The following is a 23,812-nucleotide window of genomic DNA, read 5'->3' on the forward strand; positions in this document are numbered from 1 at the left end:
CCCAGGGGATGGACAGTCAGAGCATCACACCCCTCTGCACAGACACTGGCTGAAGGATGGGTGCATGACATGATCACAGTGGACCAAGACTCCTCCTGGGTCTTTTGCTGGAGCCCCCAGAAGAGGCATCAAGAGATTAGGAGGTGGATTCGAGCGGTCTGTGTCTCAGCACCACTGGGGAAATGCTGCCCACAAACGGAAGCAGCTGAGGAGAATGAAGAGCTCAGTGATGAAAGGAGATCAGGCCATCGTTTCAGCACCTGAATCCAGCCGTACCTGAAGCTGACACTTCCCATCCCTTCTATGGTGACATGAACCAAATCCCCCCCACCTTTTTTTTTGCTTAAGTAAGTTTGAGTTGAGATGCTGTCATTTACAACCAAGAGTCCTACCTAACAAACCACCAAATTGTCCACGGACATTGAAAACAAAACAGGTTACAGGATCGCCAGGCGACACTGTCGCCTTTCTTCAGGAGTCGCTCTGAAACAGATCGCTCCTGCCGCATTTTTTCACTCATTCACAAAATAAAATTTTACCTGGTGTTTACAAATGGTTACAATACTAGGATTTGCAATGGGCCCTGCCAACTGGACTTCTTTCTTAACCCCTAAATCCCCATGCTATTGGGAGAATTTGATCAGGCCATATTTGTAACCCCCATACCCCAGGATCTTACACAGAGTCTATGCCCCATAAATGTTAACCAGTTTCTAAAAACTGTTCCTAAAAAGAGGGTTACATCGTGCTCCCTGTGCTCAAACAGCTTACCGTCAGGAAAGGTTTTTTTGTTTGGGGGGGTTTTTTGTTTTGTTTTGTTTTTTCTTTGTATGAAACAATTATATGGTTATCTTTCCTTGACTTTAAAAAAAGTCACATATGGATTTCAAGGCATCTGTAAGATCATTTATCTTAACAAAAGCTATTACCATAAGTAAAAAGGAATCTAGAAAAAAAATAAATATTAGGCTGACTGGTAATGAGCTCTCTGTCGTATTTCATTCAGGGATGGCTAATCGACTTCTGGCAGTCCTAATAAAGCGGGGAGGGGGGGATGACATGGTCTCAGCATCATCCAGCTACCACGGAATTAAACAATTCCATGAATAATTCACTCTCAAATCTGTTTTATAGGAATAAAAATGGTAAACAAAGGTCTGTTTCCCAAATGACATCAGGCACGCACAGAAAACACCCAAGATATCAAATTAAATAAGCACCATTAATAAATAATTTGAACTGCTTTGCTTAATGTGTTGGATAAACAACATTTGCATCCCAAAAGGTTAGGGGCCCTCCGCTGAGTAAGAAAAGAAGGAAATTCAGATTCCTGGGGGCATTGTTTATATTTTAATAATGTATGACCATAACACTACATTTTCTTTTTTTTATTTAATTAATATCTAAGAACAAAATGTTTGGGATAATGAAATTTTCAAAAGTAATTTATCTTTAATTGCATCCTTCCATCCACACCCCTTGTTTCCAAGCAGAGAACTGATTTCAAGCCTTTCCAGGCACCGCTGGGGTCTCTCGCCCTCCCTGCTGTCCTCCACCCCGGCCCCCTGCCTCCCTTTAGTCTCGGCCTCCTCTCTGGCTCTCTCCCATTAGTGAGGTTTGACCCTTGAATTTACTCTTCCTGAGATCCCGGGCCTCCTGGTTTCCGACTGGGTCTGCCAAAAGGGGCCTCGGGTGGCAGGAAAGATGTCCCCATAGCACCTCTTCTCACCAGGTGGCCTCAGGACTGTCACCTCCCTCCATGGCCCCAGTTCTAGGATGCTGTGGGTTCCAATGGGGTTCCTCGTCACCCTTCGATGGGCGTTTCTGCTTCTCCAATCATGTTAACTAGTGTCCCAAGGTACGTCCTCCTTTCAAGTACAGGGTGTGGATGATTTTCCTGACCAGACTCAACCTCCTGTCCAGACTCACCATCTCTTCCTGTGGGAACTCATTCCCTTGTACCTCCTCATGCCTTGTAAGTCTCCTTCTTCTGCCCTGCAGCCTCACTCCTTCCAGAAGGGCATTGATCTCCCACCCGCGTCAGTGACCGTCAACAGCTGTCCCACATCACCAGGTTGGTGTCCTCTGGATCATTACTCTGCTGTGCCCAGACAGAAAGCTTCTCCCTGCCAGAGCTCATGACAGCAAATTCCCCACCCGTCCTGGTGTCTCTTAAATATTGACCTTTAAGACAATCCATCAGTTTTATGGAGAACTGGTCCAGTGCCTCTCTCCTCTCCCATAATGTCCACCGCACTTGGGGTGAACTGCCCCTCCCGTGATGTTCTGCCCCCTTTCCTCCTCACACTACCAGGCCCTCGACGGGGAAATTCCAGCCCAGCTCCACTTTTCGCCGCATGTGCGATCTCGAGCAAGTTGCTTAACACGTCTGAGCCTAGTTTCCTCATTCCTGCACCAGACTGCGCCTGAGGCCCTACGCTGGCCCAGGGAAAAAGCGTCCACCAGTATTTTGTGACTTATCTTCATGAAGTCAATATTCCGGCGGAGGACAGAAGTCATGAGAATTCATTATACTTACAATGCTGTCAATGATGTAATTATTACTGTGAGAATTAACACAAGGGAGAAAGACAAGAGCCAGTCACAGAGGGAGGAAGGAAGAGGACCATTTCGTTTCCTTCCGAAGTCCCCATCTCCTCCCTCGTGTCTTGAGAGGCTAACGCTTAATGTCACTTCCTCGCTACAGTGAAAGCAGACTCAGCTTTGGGTACTATTGCCTGACGGCTGGGTCTTGCTGTTGTCTAAACAAATGGCCGCCCAGAAGGACACTGACATCCATGCCTAGGTCTCTCGGTGAACTCAAGGGGCAAGATTGCAAACACAGGTGGCAAAAGCTCTCTCTTAATCTTTAGCGCAAGAACCATTTAGGAAATAAATGGGCCACCTTTCCTCCTTTGTATGAGGCAAATAAGTCAAGCTACCCATCAAACACGCACCTTTTGCCATTTGGTCTTTCGCTTAGAGATGACATTTTCACCACCAACCCCAGCTGGTGTGACGAGAGCAGTGATTTATTGGACAGTATAACTGGAAAGGCTCAGATCTGGCTCTCCACATGGCTCGAGGTCAGGTCAGATGACGTCAGGGGAATCTGATTTCTCTCCCTCCCTCTCCGTTGTGCTTGGGTACGGACTCCCTCCCCAGCCCGGCCCTCTCCTCCTGGGAGCACCTCAGGCTCACGTTCCCCACCACCCCCTATCCCCGCCGCTGGATTCAGGTGTGGGATGCTCAGAATCTTCTCCGTTGGCGCTTACAAAACCCTGAGCCCTGTTCTGTTGGGACCTGCTTCGGTCACATGCCCACAGCTGAGCCAATCGGTGTGGTCGCTGGCAGGATGCTGTGTGTGGTCCAGCCGGGCCCTTGGCTTTGGACCACTGGAGCTGGAGCCGCTCTACGGCAAATTTGGGCACCATTGTTGCCTGGTAGGGGCCCAGATCCTGGGAAGCCAAACCCAAATCCCCTTCTGGATCTCAAAATGAACAAACAAAAAACCTGAACGTGGCCACTTTTTTTGCCATTGCTTCCCTGAAGCTCTTGACCTCTAAGAACGAGGTCGCAGGTTCGGCGGGGAAGGTCTCACATATTCATCACCTGCTCCCCGCTCCTTGTGCCAGCGGCCGTGGCTGCCGCTGAGCCCCTGTCTGGAGGAAGGGCCGTGTGCACGTGTGCACCCCGGAGCTCGGGGAAGCGGCCCCCGGCAGCCAGGAAAACCCACACAGCAATCCGCAGCTCGGAAAAGGCTCATCCATTTCCCACTGACCTTTTAATGATGTAAGCAATTAATCCACACAGTTTTCCGGACAATTAATCTTACAGAAAGGTTCAAAGTCTGTCTGCTTGCAAGAAGAAAACAAGAGAACTTTTGAAAAACAAAAAACAACCTTCAGGATATTCCCCCAAATTTCTGTGGGAGGTTACACCATCGGTACTTTTCCTAAAGGATAAGGAATTTAGGGGACCCTATCAGTGTGCTTGGAATAACAGTAATATAGATGGGGGGGTTGCTTTAAAAACAGAAATTTTATTCTTTCCCAATACTGGAGGCCAGAAGTCTGAGATCAGGGTGTCGGCACGGTTGCTCCTTCCTGGGGCCCCTCTCCTGGGTAGGGAGACGTCATCTGCTCCCCGCATCCTCAAGCGCTCCTTCCTCTGTGCGCTTCTGTGTCCCACTCCCTCTTCTTAGGACGCGGGTCAGAGTGGATCGGGGCCCACCCTAATGACCTCATTTTCCCTTAATTACCTTTTAAAAGTCCTTACCTCCAAATACAGTCACATACTGAGGTCCTGGGGTCGGGACTTAAACATAAGAAATAAGGGGAGCGCACACCTCACCCCCACCAGGGACGGACGGCCGTTCCTGTGAACAATAACTTTCTGCAGAAATGACAACGGGGCTTCGTGAGTACTTAAAAATTCTCTAGTTGCCTCGTGTTACTCTTGCCTTTAAATGTGGACATGTAACCACCTTCTCCACAGGGACGATTGCAAGGAGCAGGGGAGCGTCATTTTCAGAAGTGTGTCACCTTTGCCCGCACTGGGGACCCGAGGGGAGAACCACGGTGTGCCGCTGTTGTGCACAACCAGCCGGCCACCTCCTGTCCCGCTGTCCCTCCTGTTCCCGCTGGGAACAGCACCTGTTCAGACCTCCAGCCGTCCACATGCCCCCGATTCCAGGGACCTGTCCCTCGAGCTCGGTGATGGGAGGGAGGGGAGAAACGGCTGAGAGGGAACCACTCCGAGGAGACATAGAGTGGTCTGGGCACCGCTGTCCTTTCCAACTCACGTCCCCTGACTTGCGAGCAGCTCCCCACCCCCCACCCCCCGCCCCAGGGCTGCCAGCAGGATGCCGTCTGCGCACACGTGTACCCTGTGCGGCACCTGCAGGCCGGAAAGTCCTTGGAGCATTTCACACCAGAGACTCCAGGCAAGGAGCCAGGAAGTGTGCCCGGTTTTCGCCCCTGAAGGGCAGAACTGAAAGAGCCCCTGAGCCTTCAGACCACGAGGCCCGCGGACATCGACTGCAGACAGAAGTCCCGCCTGCGATCTTTCAGACCAGATCATGGGCGCCCCTGCCCTCCCAGCCAGACGGCAGCAGGCAGTGTCCTGAGGTTTTCTGGAAGGAGATACATCAGGGACTCGGGCCTCCCCGGACCAGCCGTGCTCCCACACACGTCCATGCTCCTGCCCCAGGCATCTGCTCTCGGAGGCCTCCATGGGGGGCCCTTGCCTTTCTCCACTCCCCCTCCCCATACCCTGAGACCAACGACAAGCAAACAAAACAGTCAGGAGCCTCCTGTGTGTGGCTTCTGAGCAGTGGACGGGTCGGCCTGCCCCTGTCCGTGCGCTTCCATGGGGATAAAGGGGATATTAGGAGCTGGGACGTGTGCGTATGGGTGTGTGTGAGTGTGTGTGTGTGTGTGTGTGTGTGTGTGTGTGTGTGTGCATTTGCCTGTCCTGTCCCTGTAGGTGTGTGCATCTCCTGCAGTAAGATACTTCAAGGGGGAAAATGCCATGTTCCGAGAAGGAATGTTCTAGAATGGTTGGGATTCTCACGCACAGCCTTACCCTCTTAGTCCTGGAACCCACACCTACAGGGGGAGGGGGACAGTGGAGCAGACAGGAAGAGGGAAAAGAGACCATCAGGGCTAAGTCAGGTGATGGGAGCCTTAATGGACCATGACCCATCCATCTTCCCGGGAAGCCGAGTCTTCCCTCTGTCTCCCTCACAGACACCGGTCACTCCGACCCAGGGCAGGGCTCTTCCCTGGCGGGTCCTCCCCCACCGTCCATCCTCCCAGTCACGGCAGCCCATTCAGACCACCCCCAATCCCCCTCCTCCTCTCAGGCAAGATGGGGCCCCAGCGGTCCGTGTGGATGTTGCCCTCCACACCCGTCCACCGGCGTGTCCCCTGAACTGCCTTCTCCTGGGCCGGCTCCCGACTTTGTTCAGCACGCCTGGCTCCAACCTTCAGAGTTCAAGTCCCCCTTCAGAAACGCGTGGTGTCCACGAGCGTGGGGTTTGTAGAAGCAGCCGCCTGGATCTGAGCCCGGATTCTACCACGGACGGGCTGTGTGACCTTGAGCAAGTTATTTAACTTCTCTGAGCTCAGGTTCCTCATGTACGAAATGAGGAGGCTGAGGGTGTCTTCCTCGAAGGACTGCATGAGGCTTAAACGCGAAACCACAGTTCAGTACTTGGCACACAGTGCCCATGCAGGAAGCATGGTGGCTGATATTGTGACTAACATTATCCACATTGCCTACCCTGGACAGAGCGCAACCCCATACCTCCTTCCCCACCACACCGATCTGCACCATTCTCTTCCTTGAGGGGCTCTAGGAAGTCCTGTGGCTCTCACTGGGATGCAGAAGATTTTGAAGGGAAGCAGGAAGTCCAGTCCCCAGTCTGACCACCAAGAGGGACAGCTTTCCAAGTCAGCTGTGGACTCACTGCTACCTACAAGCTCCAAATTGCAATAAAGAAGCCCAGTGACGCTTCAACAAAGAAACTTAGATCCCAGACCTGGAAAAACAAGACAGACCCCACATTGCCCGCGTTGGCAATAGATTTATGTTGGAACCAACAAAAATGTCTGCAAAAGCAAACAGGAGCCCCACGCAGATTCCCTAGCCGCACGCCATAGACTGCAACTGGGAAAGTTAATTCATCACCATAAAACAAACATCCATTTCACACTTGCTTGGCAATGAGGATGCTCTTATTTGCATAATGATGGTGATTTGCATATGATAAAAATTTGCCTGAGTGAGTCTTGAGCTCGAAATACATTCAAACATGATACCGTTGCTACAATTTTCTCAAGGATCCCAATTTAATACTATTTATCTAATGAAAGGAAAAAAAATAAATATTGGCTGTAACATCCCATTATGCTGGGGAGTTGGTTCAAAACTATGGTTGAGGGAAGTAAGCCAGTGTGGGGGGTTTGCCTTTCCTTGAAGGCCATGTGAGGAGTCACAGGTGGGGGTCCCTCCGCTCGAAATGGACTTTTCTAGCCACCCATGCGTGAGACTGTCCGCAGAAGTCAGGAGCAGAAGGGCTGTCAGGAAGGTCGGCATCCTGGGAAGGAGGGAAGGAAGGAAGGGAGGGATGAAGGGAGGAAAGTAGGGAGGAAGGATAGAGGGAGGGAGGGAAAGGGAGGGCTAAAGAAAGAACCAACAAAAGAAGAAAGAAAGAAAGAAGGAAGGAAGGAAGAGGAGAGAGAGAGCAGGGAAAGAGATCCTCAAGGTGAGCAAAATGTGTTCTTCTTCCAAACCCTCAGCAGAGGCAGAAACAGCACAGCGGAGTCTTCTGGAAATGCCGTGTCTTCCGAGAAGCCATCTTCACCCGGCTCAGCAGAATGCAGAACGGCAGCGTGCGCCTCTTGGGGCCTGATTGTGCCTCCTGTGCCTGCCACGTGATTGTCTAAAACACACCGCATGTCTCTCTTTGGTTCCTCCGACTTCCGAGGGTGGGTGGACAGAGCCTTCACGTAACTCCCACCCAGAAGGGACAGTCTCTGGCTCAATCAAAGCCAGGACAGAACAGGACTGGTGTGATGCCCACGTGCCCCCAGCCAGAGGCTGACAGCGGCACGCGGCTCGTGTCCGCATCCCTCCCCGGCGGAGCTGCTGACGGTGGGGTTGCTGGAGTACGGCGGGGCCAGGATGGGACACCGAGGACAGAGAGGTGTCCTCTCCTGTGACATAGGCCACCTACTCCAGTGTCTTTGACACTTTTCGACTGCAATCCACAGTAAGAAATGGACATGACATAATGTAAAACAGAGAGAGGCAGGCAGACGCAGCTCAGCCCAAACAAGATGTCAGGAAACCCTGCTCGCTGTGCTCCCGTCCCTCTATGCAACGCGTCCTGCTCTTTCTGACCCTACCCTGCCCTGTGTGGCCCCGTGCTTTGCCGTGTGCAGAGCCGTGTTATGCTGTTTGGGTTCTTGGTAAGCGAAGACCACCTCTCCGGACATCGATTTGAACGCCCGGGAGTGAATCAAGCTAACACGGGTCGGGATTCCGAAGGAGAGCGGAACCCCAAGGATTTGTGGATATGATGACAGGAGACCTGATACGTCTGGATTCCAGATCTTTCGGGTTTGTTTCTGCTCTCCTCTCCTCTTCCTGTGTCTCTGCTATAAACAAACAGAAGCCAGACCTTTGGACACGTTTTCTGTGGATTCTCCAACGGCTGTGCACGTTCTCAGGGGAAATCTCAGGTTTAGGCTTAGAAAGATGAGATTATGGCTCAACAGAGAATGCAGAAAAGTAATTAATTAAAGAGCTTTTTGCCCAGAACAGAGGTACTGGCATAGGAAGTCCCCTGTGCATGTGGGGGCTGTCTGAGCTTTGACTGGAAAGGAGGGTGCATTTTCTTTTAAAGATTTTATTTATTTATTTGACAGATCACAAGCAGGCAGAGAGGCAGGCAGAGAGAGAGAGGGGGAAGCAGGCTCCCTGCTGAGCAGAGAGCCCGATGCGGGGCTCCATCCCAGGACCCTGAGATCATGACCTGAGCCGAAGGCAGAGGCTTTAACCCACTGAGCCACCCAGGCGCCCCAAGGACGGTGCATTTTGAGCTGATAAAGGAAAAGGGCTCCTTTCAGGCATCATTTACAAACCTGCCCGGAAGGCAACAAAGCACACCCCTGCAATGACCTCAGGCTGTGCCAGAGGCGTCAGATCTGTGAGAGGGTGATGCTGTGTCCCACTCGTCCGTCACCCACTGCAGACGTCACCCACCAATCACACCACGCCTGCGGCCCTATCCCAGAGCAGACTTCAGAATCCCTCCCAACACAAGCCAGAAGCCTCACCTGCCAATCTTAGTCGAAAAGGTGGACGGAATCTATTTGACCCTCAAGTCTACCCAAGGGCAAACGCGAGGGCTCCCGACCAGATATCAGGACATGTGACAGCCCCTGATATAAGTGAATATTTTACTTTTCATCCTGGAGACTCTGGTGTTTGATAATTATGGCCAGTGTCTGCAATGTCTTCTTTTATTTTGTAAGAAGGAAAGGAAAAAAAGGTTGGATTACGGTAGAAGTTCTGAATGATCAAGTCGAGGACGCCTTCAAATATCACTGGCTTTTATGTGAAGTTATCTTGCAAATTTCTTGCAGCTCTGGCCTTCAATAATTAAATTTGAAATCAAAGACAGTTGGTGATTTTGATTTCGCCAAGTCCAACCATGGAAAAGGTACTGCTTAATAATGGATGGAGAGATTTCTTTGCTTCTCCAAAGCAATTTACCAAGCATTTCTTGAGCATCTACTAGGCTGGGTGGGTTCACAGAGTCGTATTAATGGTTTCTAGTCTCCTTTCCAGTGCCTAAATGGAGTGGCTAATTAAAGCCACCATGGAGTAACAAATCGTTGCCATTTGGAGAATGTGCTAAAAAATGAGCAGTCGTCATCAAGACAAATCTCAAGGGGGTTGCTCACGATTGTGCAGGGGCTGGGATCAGCCAGGGAGGGGCACTCTGTTTGCCCCGAGATGTCCACCCACAAGTCCTTAGGGACGGTCACCCTGACTAGCCTGGTGAGGCAGGGAAGGGTCCCTGCCTCTCGTGATTCTGTTCTATCTTCCCAACCACAGATGCACCCAGAAATGATGTTCAGCTGTTTATCTGGGCATCCTGTGTCTATGCCCCATTTCTCTGGAGAGCCCTGATGAACCGCCTCTGTTCAAAATGCCCCCGGTGGCTTCCCTCTCCCTCCTGCAGCCTCAGATCCAGATTCCTTAGCGAGGTCTACACCACCCTGCGTGGTCTGGCCCTGTCACCTTTAGGACCAGCCCCTTCCTCAGGTACTTCATCTGCACTGTCTGCCCTGCGTTCTGTGCCCTCCCTGGAGCTTCCCCCTCCACACGGCTGGCTTTCTGTCCTTCTGCAACTCGTCTATCAAACACTGCCCTATAAATACCCCAGGATCTCAGAGCCGCATCCCACCGAGGCCGGGACTTTCTTAAGGGCTCACTAGGCAGCTGTCATCATGGCATTGTGGAGGGTGAGGCCATCTGGGCAGACCTCTGAGTCCCAAGTCTCTCCCAGCCTGACGCTCACAATCCCACCCCAGAAGTTCTCCTTTGTTTAAGGAGTTGCCTCCTCCCTAGACTTTTATTAAAATGCAAATACTCTGAGCTGAGTAGCAAATTACTCAACACATTGTTTCTTGAACACTTGAGTAAGACAGAATGTAGCAGACAGCGTTTTCTTGTAGCCAGAGAAAAGAAGCTTGAGAGAACGGTATTAAAAACAACAAAAAACAAAAAAACAAACCATCCAGTCTTTCCCAAAAGGAAGACAGGACATTGTTCCTATTTAACAGGCTTACCTACAGTCGATCCTGCAAGGGGCTTTTAGGGTTTCAGTCTCGGTGTTTTTAAGATGTGCTAGTTTTAGAGTGGATTTTCAGTGAAGGTTCTCATGTATATCATGCAAAATTTTTTAGGCTGGAATATTCCTTTGCTATGGCTGCTGGAACCAACTACCACAAACATGTGGGCTTAAAACATCACCAATGCACTCCCCCCAACCTGGCAGCCGGAAGTTTGAAATCCATTTCACGGAGTGTGAACAGGTGTCAGCCAAGCAAAGCAGGTTCCTTCTGGAGATGGGGGGCGGGGAGGGGCAGAGGGGTGTCCACCCCTTTGCCTCTTGCTTCCATGACCTCATCCCAATCTTCTGCTCTCTGCCTGCCTCCTTCTAATTATCTACCTCCAGATAATCCAGGATAATCTAATTTAATTGTACAAATCCAAGGTAGCATTCACCCATTCCGGGGCTCGGGGCTGGGATGCCCCTGGGGCCGTCACTCAGCCTACCCAGGGGGAGGCTACCTTATTTCACTGATGGCATTTTGGACACAGATCAAAGACTTGGGCTGAACCCCAAAACTGACAGGGAAGATGGTTGATATTAATTAAATCCAACGTGCCAGCACGTCAGGCAAGGTGTGGGGGGTAACTTTCAGACAGAGAATCAAGGCAGAACTTTGGAGCGAAAGTTTCTCAAAGTGACTTTTTTGCAGTGGTCTCAGCAAAGGGGGTATTGCTTGTATTTTATTTTCTCATCGGGGGTCTCATTGGCATTATTAATCAGGCCCCCAAGGTGACTGTTCCGAACGGGACGCCCATGGTGCAGCGACACCGTTTACTTCTGACTCATCTACCTAGAAATCATTCCCTGGGACCGCCATCGGGACTTTCACAAATAAAGAAGCCGTTAAACTGTTTTAATGTGGTGTGACCTGCCCCGGGGCATTTCTGGGGTTCCTCCTCTGGCTGTCAGTCATGTTTCAGGAGTAGAAATGAACATCATAAGAGGCTGCAGGAGAATGTAGTTAAAAATTTAATATGTAAATATTTGACAGGAATGAACTTTGTGAACGAGACCCCAAAGAGAGGAGCCACTGAAGAAAAAAAAGTCCGTCGGAGAGACTGAATGAAAACCAAATTCTCCTGAGTTTCGAGACCCTTAGATGCACAGATGGAAGTGAGAATACACACACACACACACACACACACACACACACATATAAGGAGAGTAAGAAGTACCAAAAATATTTGCACGAGACAGTGGATTAAATCTTTAATAGATTACGTCTTTTTTTTTTAATTTTATTTATTTATTTGAGAGAGAATGAGTGAGAGAGAGCATGAGAGAGGAGAAGATCAGAGGGAGAAGCAGACTCCCCAAGGAGCCGGGAGCCCGATGCGGGACTCGATCCTGGAAGTCCGGGATCATGACCTGAGCCGAAGGCAGCCGCCCGACCAACTGAGCCACTCAGGCGCCCCAAATCTTTAATAGATAAAGAGTATTTGCAAATCAATAAGTCAAAGACAGACGCAGATGGCTGGAATTACTACAGTTCTGGGGGACAGGTAGTCCTAGGAGTGAATCTTCAGTTTTATCTTAAGTCGGTTGTATTTTTCAGTTGCTAATACTTCTGTGTGGCGATCTCTAATTATCATCGCTTTGTCTTCGTTGTTGTTCATCTGGATTCCTAGTGGCTTTGGGTTGACCCCACCATGTGTACTAAAGCATGTTTGCGTATGTCGGCCTGGAATTCCTTACATCTGATGGTGGAGCCGTTCGAGGACCTCTTTGTGACTCATTTATGTGCCCTGCTGGTCGATCTATTGCAGAAAAATTCATCCCCTCATCCTGTCCCAAAATATACTTTACTGCAGTCTTCTGCTGGTCATGCATTTCTGTTTCATTTAAATAACTGTTGCTATATCATCGTACACTAAGTATAATGAGATAAAGTCCCAGTTATTTTTTTTCGCATCGTACGTCCTAACAGCAGCAAACATACGGTGCCCGCTGCGTGTCGGGGCTGCTCCGATCACTGACGGGCTTTATTTGGCTCATCCTACTTCACAGCATGGGTAGCGCTACTTTCCGACATGAAGGTAGGGAAGCCGGAGCTCAGAGAGGTTCAGGAGCTTTCCTAGGACCCCAGGACGAGGAGGTGTCAGGATGGGAGCCCCGGGGCGGGCTCTCCGGCTGTAAGCTGCATCTCTGCCTGAGCTCACGGTCTCCTGCCACACAGTTAGGAGCGCAGGGCCACCGTCTTCCCAAGCACCGAGTCATGCACCCATCAGCAAGGCTCCGCGTCCATTCTTTTCCTGTTACGCGTCCCTTTCCTTCTGGAAGGGGGGATGCTGTGAGGTCTTCTGCCTTGGCCCGGTGAAAATGAGGTCATTTCCCTCTCATGACCCGTGCCCTGCCCAGCTCCCGGGCAGCCTTCCTTGGCCGAAGGCCCAGTCCATACTCCCTCTTCCCTGGAGAGCAGCGGTCCCATGTCCCCAAGCACTACCGGGGAAGCCTCGGGGCTACTGAGAGCTGAGCAGACTTCATCATCACACCCATCCAGGGATTCGCTCATGTGAGGGACAAAGAGAGCCGCACGGCCCTGACTCACTGCCCCAGTGCCCTGCTCGGAGCCCGGCCCCATCACCATCCAGCAGCCGGAGCACCTGTCTCCACCACCACTCCGTGGACTCCTCCATGGCGGGCCCACACGCCGACTAACAAGACCCCTCGAGCTCCCCCAGATGTTCACATTCCAGGTTCTGCCATTAGGCGGGATGACTTCCGCGTCTATTAGGATAAAAGAGAGCAATCAGCTGAAAGCCGTGGCACCATCTGGAGAAAAAAAATCGATGTCTCTATATTTAGGCCAGATGGGAGCCGATTCAGCCACACTGAACGGCACATGTCTATGCGAGCCCGTGCCAACAGCGTGTGTGACACTCCCTGCCGCACACTCGCTGTTTACCAACTTTGAACAACAGAGTTCACGCTGGACTCCCAGCAGGACCCCGGTCAGAGGGAGCCCTAGAGAGCGGCCCGTGGACATCGCTACGGAAGGGAGAGCCAACAGCGCCTGCCACGCACCCACAGCCACCGCTGGAAAACACGACCGTTCTATTATTCTGTATTCTGCCCTGAGAGCTCTTCTAACGGTCTCCAGCTGCCAAGTCTCCCCTCGTAAATGGAAGGATGTGTTGTGCCGGACATGACCTCCTCCTGGATCTCATGGTCCTTGCTCCGGTGTGGGTCATTACAACTCTGGGTCTGATGTGTGAACGTTCAGCAAAACCTCTGTAGGATCAGGAGGCATTTACCGATTTGCCATTCATTTGAGGCAGCAGGTATTAATGGTCGACTAGCAGCAAGACAACTCAATCCGTGTTTTCCGTGGCCAATTGTAGTTTTTTTTCCAGCTTTACTGAGGTGTGCTCAACAAATAAAAATTGCATGTGTTAAAGGTGTGCACGGTGATATTCTGGGGTGTGCTGTGAAACAGTCAGCATAATCACGCTAATCAGCATCTCCTAAATCACACAGTTGCCCTTTCCCTCCCACGCGGTGAGAACCCTCGAGACCCAGGCCTTGAGCTACATCCGTTAGGCTCTGGAGTTGTAACCAACGGAACCCGAGTCTGGCCAGCTCCAGCAGAAAAGGGATCTGTTGAGAGGACATGAGATCTCTCACTGGATCTCTCGATTGAAAAGCCACGTGGGCAGCAACGATGCCAAATGTGGTGTCGGTGGGATGGTGAGAGAAAGACGTGTCCAGCCTCAGTGTGGACACGGCACCCCTGTGGGCAGCTGGGTGGCCTCTGACCTAGGCAAGGATGCTCCCCGCGGCGGCTGTGGCCAGCGCTGCCTTCACTCTCCTTTCTGGAATGAGGGGCACACACGGAGACCACTCCCCGGCCCCCCTGCAGTGGGATGCGGCCATGTGAGGAGTGCTGGCCGAGGAGGTCTGGGAACGGGCGTTGTCCCGCAGGCACGCCCAGGACGCCCCTCCACCCCCTTTCTCTTCCTCTGTATCCTGGCTTCCAAAGAGGATCCAGAGGAGCATTGAGCCAAGAGGAGGAAGGGACAGGGTCCTCGAGTGACTTCCAGAGAAGTCTCTGCCGATCCCAGGGGCTTGTGACATGGACACGGGGACACTACAGTTTATCTGCTACACCAGACAGCGTTTCTGACCTTAATTAACACGGAGACCCCACCAGCAGCAACCCAGTCCACATGCCAACTACCACACAAGGTTCGCAGGTTTTCGTTTTCTTATTTTACCGCTTACAGGATGACCAATGACTTGTATGTAACTTTCTCTGAGTTTGTCTGTGTTTTCCAGATTTTGTATTAGAAAAAAGTTTTTAAATACGGGAAAGATGTATTCCCATGAGGTTGGTGGTGAAGGATGTACGATGACATCCATTAAGCAGTTACCACTTTCCTGGCACCATGTTACTTTGTAATGGAAAAACAAATGATAAACTTGATGAAACCTTTAAAAAGGGACAAAAAGAGAACCACTTCCCTCGCCTCCCTCTCCCAAAGTCATGGTGTTTGGACACCAGTTACTTGAAACATCAAGAAATGCATCAAGATCTCACCAAGCAAGTGTGAAACTGGCATGATGTGGATAGGATAAAAAATGCAACAGTTCTCCTAAATCCAGTGTGACCCAATACACAAAGTGATCACCTATAATCATGACGCAGCTGGGTACGCCACACTGATCATACGCTTAGTCTTCCTCATGCCATCAGATTAACTCCAAACCCATCTCCGACTTCCACTTCTGCTGCTGCTCTCGACTAAGGCTAATAAAGGGAATACCCCTTCCTACAGCAAAGGGAGGCCTGCACGCAGTACTGGCCAAGAACGAGTAAACAGAAATGTAGCGGGGAGGAGAGGGGAGAGGCAAGCCCACCAGAGCTTGTATTCTCTACCTAGAAAGTAACAAGTCTGGGAGACAGGGAAAGAAGAGGACCAGCATGGCTGCCACCATCCCCAGTTGCTCCTGCCTTGAACACTGATATGATGGCAGGAGCTACAACAGCCATCCTGTAACTATGAGGAAAGGATTAGGGGAATCCTTAGCATGTGGCTCTGGGACATGACTGAGCCATGAACTGATGTCTTAGATCTATTATTTGTGGGAAAATACTCCCCACTCACATCAGTTACTAGCAGTTAACATGTTTCTGATTGATAGGAGTCTTGTGTCCACAGGAACATGAGGAATCAAGGCACAGGGAAGTTCAGAGACTTTCCCGAGGCTGTGAGCTGCTAAGCCAGTTCAGATCCAGGTCTGTCTGAAGACATTACAATCCTGCACTATAGAAAGGGGTGAACAGGAAGTCGAGGATACAAGCATGTGTCCAGCCTTGTTTAGGGGACAGTTACATTATCTTAGGCAAAAAGAATGTTGGATCACTAGAAATAGTTCTTTGTAGGGAAACAGGGGTGATCTGTCAGGCATCTGTCATAAATTAGAGGAAATGTGTTTCAGGATAATCCACACTCCTGCCTCCCTCTGTGTCCACACATACCCGACTTCTCTGCTGAGGAATTACCCTGTGAGGCAGCAGACAAGAGTGTGGGGCCTCGAGAATGTTCTAGAATGTCACAAAAGCACTTGCTTATGTCTCTGAAGCCTGGGTGCGAGAAATCACATGCCCACAGCCTGGTCCTCCCAGATGAGCTGATTTTTATCGAAGTGGGAGAAGCAGGACTTGGCAGAGGGGATCCCTCCAGGAAGCAATGCTGGGAGTCCTAAAGTAAGTGCAGGGCACAGTCTCCTGCTGAGCAAGGGCCCTTCTAGAACATTCTGTGATGAGGACAGCAGACTCTAGGAGCTGAGCTCTCTTTACGCACTCCTTGAGCTTAATACCTAATCCAATACATATTTCATAAATACGAATTAATGTTGGCGCTCAGTAGGGGCGCAACCTTGAACATGAAAGTCGTTAACCGGCTTCCCTTATATCCTTTCTTGCCAAAAAAGCTGGAATTTGAATCAGAGACACCAGAGACTGCTTTTTCTCGGCTCTGGCAGATTCCAGAGGCAGGAGTAGAAGCTGCTAGAGTGTACGGTGACTGCATTGCGGGAAGGGAGTCTCAGGTGATGGATGCCTGTGTCCCCTCTCCTGGGATGGGTTTGCTGGAGACTCTGTCCTTGAGTTGTGAGATCCCCTCTCTGCAGGCGGGAATGTGCTGGCTCAGGGACTCGAGAGAGGGGCAGGCCTTTGAAAACGAGAAGGGCACAGACGTCGGGAAGAGCAGAGGTACGTGTGAAAGCCATTTGGACTCTCGTTCCGTCTCTCACCCATCTCTCCACACATCACTTTCTTCTCCCTGACTGTGGACCTGATCGAGTGGGAATCATGGCTATCAGCAGCAACCTGTTTTGGTGGATAATGTCTCCACTGTGATCAGGGACCCTGCTCCCTTGCACGATCCCAGCTCCAAACATCCTAGGACATTATCGGATGGGCTTTGATTGGGCTTCCTGGCTACTGGGGACTCATCAAACTTGGGGACATGGAGGGAAGGCAGTATGGAAGCATGGCCACCGCTCAGGGAACGGTGGCGTGCAGCAGGTCCCAGAAGGAACTGGTTATTCCCAGTCCAGGCAACCAGAAGTGCCCCCTCAACCCCCCCAGGTGTGGGACGAAGCAAGTTAAGAGTCTTCTCCGTGTTCTCTCTTTCGACGGCCCTCCCCCATACCTGCTTGTCTCCGGGCGGCTCCCACAGGGATGCGGAGGGCAGGCAGTGAGGGCACTGAGCGTGCAGCCTTCTCTGAGAAGCAGGAGCAGCTGACCATGACTGAACCCTTTCCAGAAAGCCGCCGGCCATCTCTCATGTTGGGGAAGAAGTCGTCTCACGTGGGAAGCCAGGGTAGGAATATGACATCTTAGGCTGACATCGCCTTTGTCTCCCCCTACCTCACACTTCCGCCTGGTTTTCTGATTTACAACAGTAGCATTTTGATTAAAGTGTAATTGCACCAGGAACACATCTGTATATTCTCCACGTAAGATGAAGAAATTTGGGGAGAACACTGAGGTTCTCATCAACTTCCCCTGCGAGCACAGACCTTTCTCTCTTCCCCAGGAATAACCACTGGTCCCTGTTTGTTCCGTATCTTCCCGGACTCCTTCCTATGAATTTACAGGCACGTGTTAGAGCAGGGAACTTGAGGGGTGTGTGTTGTGCATCTCAGTGTCGGTTTTTCATGAAAAGTCAACAAAACTGTAGACGGACTCATGCGGCTTTTTTTACTCCACAGAACATCAGGGAGATAGTTCAAACATCGTTACTTGTAAGTCTACCTCGTTTTTTAAAACCACGCGCTGCTACTAATGGACGTTTAGAGTTGTTTCCAGTTTCCTTCTACTAGCTGAGCCGAAATAAATGTCCTTGTGTGCGGAGGGGGCGTTTCTCCAGTGGGGAATTTCCAAGGCATGGAATTGGTATCCGCTTTTAAAATTCCACTAGATGCTCCTACCGGCAGAGCGAAGCAGTACCTGTGCCCAATGCTCTCATCAACACTCGATCCTGACAACCCTTTTACCATTTCATTATCATTTTCTCAAGCGGCCGTGTTAGGAACTGAGACGTGATCTGCCACACTGGGTCTGTGCTCTGCAGGCAGCCGATGGACATTTGCAAGACGTAAAGATGGTTGGAGCAAAGCGCAGCGTTTCATTCACAAAAGCTGACTTTTAAAATCAAACGACCGGCTATTTGCAGGATTTTGGCCATTCACTCTTTCCAGTACTTATTTGTAAAATTGGCAGTCCTTGTAAGTTGTTACCAAATGATAAACACTGAGGGTCCGAACGAGAGATCATTAAGAAGCCGTACTTTACGTGCATAATGGAACGAGCAGCTGCTTCTTTGCCAACAAAAGAACAGTGTTTTTTTCTTTAAAGAGCCTTAAATTAAAGTCAGAAAAACATTCACGGATGTGATTCTGTAATAGATGGAGCTCTGGGTTCATGCGTTGCGTAGAAAATTGGACTGGAAGAAGTTTAAAATCCTTTCCAACTTGGAGAGCCTGTGTGCCCATGATTCATCCAGTGACTCTCAGCCACGAGGATGACTCAGTCGTTGGGAGACATTCTTATTTCTCTCCCGCCGCCTGCCGAGCGCTGCCGTGGGTGTGGGGAATGGAGCAGAGAACGGGACAGACGTGGCACCTGCTCTCAAGTAGCTTCCATCCTAGACCGAAGAACAGGCAGGGGTCCAGATAACGTACATCCCAGGTAACTTCAGAATTTCAGAAGAAATACGTGTGTTGTCATGATGATGGAGTGCCCTCCGAGAGCTCACGTGCAAAAGACACAGCTTTCTTAATGTTTTGCCAGGTTTGTCCAGTTTGGTAAGGATCTTTACAAGGGCCGGTAGAGAGAGCCGGCCATGCTGGGCTTGAACCCTGGCTCTGCCGCTTACGAACCTTGTGACCTCGGATGAGATCTTTCACCGTTCTGTACTGCGGTGCCCCCCGTCTGTAAAGCCCGCATACATTTGCAGGGGGGTCGTGGTAAGCACCTGCAAGGCATTTGATGTCTGGCTCATGGTGTGTGCCGGCTCTCCTCACCCCAGAGGACCCCACATGCTGCCAAGGTTCCCTGGGGGAGGTGCACTGTGGGATACACGGCCCAGGGGGATTGTCCACAAAGGCTGCCGGTCAGACGCCCGCTGAGTGGTGAGCATCTCCTTCCAGCTCCGTCCTTGACACATGACTGTCTTCCCAGGAGTCTGCCACACCTCTTCTTCTTAGGCGTACCTGCATCCTCCTTCTCTGGGTTCCGGACTTTCACGCCCACGCCAGGAACCCCTACAACCCATCAGCCTGTGCAGAAGCCCTTCACGATCCCTCCTGCTTCTGAATGAGACAGTATCTTTCCCCATATCTCCTCTCCACTCTGGAGCATTCATTTTGGAGAAAAGCTGAAGATTCCCAGGTGATTTCTTCTCTTTCCTCCATCGTGTCCAGAGACACTGAATGCAGAGCTGCCTCTGCTCGAGGGAGAGGGAGAAGGAAAAGATGTGTATGACACAGGATGATCATCCCACGTGATGCGCATGGGTGCAGGCGGCTGTCGGGGCTGGCCTGCGTCACCCAGGGCCGGCCGTGCACAGGGGGTGCAGCCCACCAGCAGTGACCCCTAGGGAAGGAACCAGTGGGACCTCTCTCCCCTGCCCTGTCTTCTGCCAAGTGCCCCAGTGGCCAAATCCAACCATAGGACAATTAAACCGTTTGTACCATGCACAATATTACTCCCCGAGGCATACAGCAATGGAGAGGAATCCAGCGGGGCCAATGGGATGTGTCTGGCTCTAAAGCTCCTGTTCGGCTCTGAAATGACAAACACCAGGGTCTCCTCTGTGGGGAAGGTATGTTGTCATGCTTCCTGTAACTCAGATATCTCTTCAAGGGAACAGGCTGGGGGACACGGCCGCCGTGAACCCCCTGACTTCCACCAGGTACAAGTTGGCCAGTGGACGATAACTGGGTAGGAAAAACATCAGTCTGGAGACAGCGATTGCCACCTCCAGTATTGGGAAAGGGACAGCCACCAACGCCATCAGAAAGCACGTGCACGGTGTCGTCTGAGGGATGGGCTTTCCACTTACAGGTGGAATCATATTTAATCATCAGCTGCAGGGGAGATGGTGCTACCTTACATAACATCCATAAATTATCCCAGTGTACTTAAGAGTCGGGTTCATTGATTTATAATACAGTTCATTTATAAAAACCAAACTTATTTCACAGCTGACAGCAGCTGCTTGAAACACTCTTTAAAGTGAAGGTGGCCTACAAATTATCCAGCGGTTTCGTTTGAAACAAATTATTCATGAGGAATGCAGTGTCAGCAGGAAGGAGGCTACATATCAATCCCTGACAAGGGGAGCCTGTATCCATATCTGATCATTATTTCAACACTTCAGGACAGGAGCGCGGCACTCTGATGGGTGAGGAGAGTGCCGAGGGGGGCGGCGGGGCCACGGGGGCAGAGAACTGCATGCGGGAGACAGGGTCATAGCATATATGCCAGAGGCTGCTGAGTTTCCTCTTATAAGAGAGGCAAACTGGGTGTATCAATTACTTTGTAACAGAAGAGCACACTTCGATGACTTCACAGTTTCTGAGTCAGGACAAAGGGTGAGCCAAGTGTCGGGCAGGGGTGACGTCTCATCTGAGAGCTTGGCCGGGAAGGGTCAGATGCCACGCCCACTCTGGCCTCTGGCAGAAGTTACTTAGGCTGCCCTCTGCCCCCTGCCTTGTGTGTCCCAAATGACCACTTGCTTCATCGAGCCGACACTCGATCCTAGCAAGGTGGGTGTTACCGTAGAGTGTGCTGTAAACACGCATGGGTCCCACCCACACTTGGGGAGGGAGTCACACGGGGTGTGACTATCAGGAGGGGTGATGATAGGGCCACCTGAGGAATCTGTGTGTCACAGGGGAGAGGCCAAAGATAAGCTTGTGGAGAGAATAGGAAGCAGAGAGGAGAGAGGAGGATAAAGACAGACATGACACAGAAGAAAACACGCAAATGCTGAGGGGGCGTCTGGCTGGCTTAGTCAGGAGAGCATGTGACTCTTGATCTCAGGGTTGTGAGTTTAAGCTCCCACTGTGGATAGAATTTACTTTAAAGATACATAAATGGGGGCGCCTGCATCACTCAGTCATTAAGCATCTGCCTTCGGCTCAGGTCATGATCTCCGAGTCTTGGGATCGAGCCCTGCGTCGGGCTCCCTGCTCAGTGGGGAGCCTGCTTCTCCCTCTGCCTCCGTGTGCTCGCTCTCTCTCTCTCTCCCTCTCTCTCCAATAAATAAGTAAATAAATCTTTTTAAAAAAATACATTAACACTGTAAGAAAATGGTTGAAAGATGTTTGTTATTTCTGGATATCTGTTCTCTGGTGTCATGAAATGTCACTCCTAACACACGGCAAGAAGAAAAGCTCAGCCCTCATTTTATCTAGGGTTGTAGAACAGAATGACACCAAAGGGTAAGACAACAAAGTCTCCGGTCCCTTTTTCTCTCTGCCCCCAGGGAAGTCCAGTCAGGTGCGCACGGCCTCCCTCACCGTTCACATCCATGCCCGCTCTCCTGCTATGGACACGTGGACACGTGCAGGAGGCACTGGGACAAGGCTGCTGATGGAAAACATCCACTCTGCTCTTGGGTTTTCATGGAGTTTCTCAGAGGGAAACCTCCTTCCACAGGGGTCAGGCTGGCTGCGGACAGGGAAATGAGGAGGTGAGGGAATGGGATGTTGTTGTGAGTGTCCACTGAGAGCCCAGAGAGGACTGGCAGGGTCCAGATAGCAGGGGAGGAAGGGTTCTGCCCGAGCGAGAGCTGGCCCGGCCACCCACCCCAGGCTGATCACCATGGGTCTGACCAGCCCAGCTCTGCTCAAGCCACAGCGACCCCTCCCCCTGCATGCCACTCCCTCTACATTCCTTGTGATCCCTTCCCCTTGGTGACCACAGGCGGTCACCCCAAAGGGCTTCACTTTGGGAAGGCAGCTTCTCAGTAGCTTTCTCTCTCTCCAAACCCTGAAGGGTAAATGAGGACAGTGCCGGCCCTGGGTGGGAGCCACGCACCTCTGATTCTACACGAAATAATTATATCCCACAGTGAAAATATTTCTCCTTTGCAAGTCCTCTAATTAATTAAATTAGATGGCTGAATGGGTAGGTTGGCGTTTGGGGGAGGCATTCAGCATACGGAGCTACACGTCTGGTCTCTGTGTCCCGACCCAGAAATCAGTCACATTGCAAGAGCAGACGTGCAAGTTCTGCCTTATTTTCAGCAGCTTTCCAAACCCTTCAAAAGACAAAATGTCTTTTACCCCATGATTCTTTGGACAACTCGGAATTCAGCATGGAACCCTCGGTTGTGGGGTACGCGTGCCCTCGGCAGGGGTTTAGATCACGAATCCTCTCTCAACTGGGGACAGCGGAGCTGGGACATTAGTGATTACAAGGTCTTTCTCCTGCAAACCCATTCCTTTTGCCCTAGCTAGCTTCTTCAGGGGACAGAAGGCGCACACACGTGTCAGGCATCACACACATCACACAGGCATGAGTGACCTCATATAAGGCGGCTGACAAGGGAGAAGCCACCCAGAGCTGGGCTCTCAGGGAGAGAGGACCCCTCACACATCCCTGGGCACATTTCGTCTCAGCAAGGGCGTCATGGAGGTGACGTGTCCAGCGGTGTCTGCGACATGGCACGAGCTGCAGGACCCACCCACGGGGCAGGACAGGAAGCGCAGGGATCATTATTGAACACGGCCGCACGCTGCTTCTCTGGAATTACACACTAACATTAAAATTGTCGGGAGTAACACCATGAAAGAAATGTACACCACGGTCACCACCCTATCTCCGTGCTGCTGGTTTGCCTTTTTGGCACGTGGTGGCATCACCCTCCCCCACCACCCCTGGCCTCCCTGGGTTCCCATGGGTCCAGATGTGCTCTGTTCTGACCAAGCACGGGGCCAGCGGGAGACCTTCCGGCCCTCCCTTTCCTCAGGCACAGTGGCCGGCAGCTTCCAAGAAGGTAGGTGATCTGTCAACCTGGGTCCTGACGGGCTGCCACGAGGCTGTGGTGAATCCATGAATGAGCTGTGGACACGTAGCACGCACAAGACGTGGCACGCACAAGACGTAGCACGCACAAGACATGAACCTCTTTTTAAAGAAGATTTTACGTATTTATTTGCTGGAGAGATAGAGCACAAGCAGGGGGACCAGCAAGCAGAGAGAAAATCAGGCTCCCCGCTGAGCAGGGCCCCGATGCTGGACTCCGTCCCAGGACCCTGGGATCATGACCTGAGCTGAAGGCAGATGCTCACCCGACTGAGCCCCCCAGGCGCCCTGAGACATGAACTTTTTTTTAAGTGACTAAGCTTAATGGATTATTTAAACCAAGCCTATGCCCCTTGTGTCTGTTACCTTTATTATCAGTGATACACTGATATTTTGTATTTTATTCTATTCTACTCGATTTATTTCTAAAATGTTGGTTATGATCCAATCAGGTTCATGACTCATGACGGATTTGAAAAACAAAGTTGCAAATACACATTTGTTTTGGTGACTGGTTGTTGAGCCCAAAGCCCCCGCAACCCGCCCCTGCCTGGTCTAGACAGTCCACGAGGAAGGGGCCTGGTCATCGGGTAGGTGGCAAATGAGTTAATGAGCTGACAGTGGAATGATCTTAACCATTTATTTAAACATCCCAATCCGGGGGTAATGTCTCCCGTGCAGGCTCCAGCACCCAGCACAGAGTGAGGGAATGAGTGCCCGTCCCATGCGGAGAACAGAGCCCTCCCTGAGAATATGGCCACGGGGGCGGCTGGGCAGAAAACACTCTTGGTAGCAAGGCCAGTGTCCACCAATTTTCCTCCTCACTGTGATTTCTACCAACTCCTGAGGGAGTC

The sequence above is a fragment of the Martes martes genome, assembly GCF_963455335.1.
Source record: "Martes martes genome assembly, chromosome: 13".
Taxonomy (NCBI): domain Eukaryota; kingdom Metazoa; phylum Chordata; class Mammalia; order Carnivora; family Mustelidae; genus Martes; species Martes martes.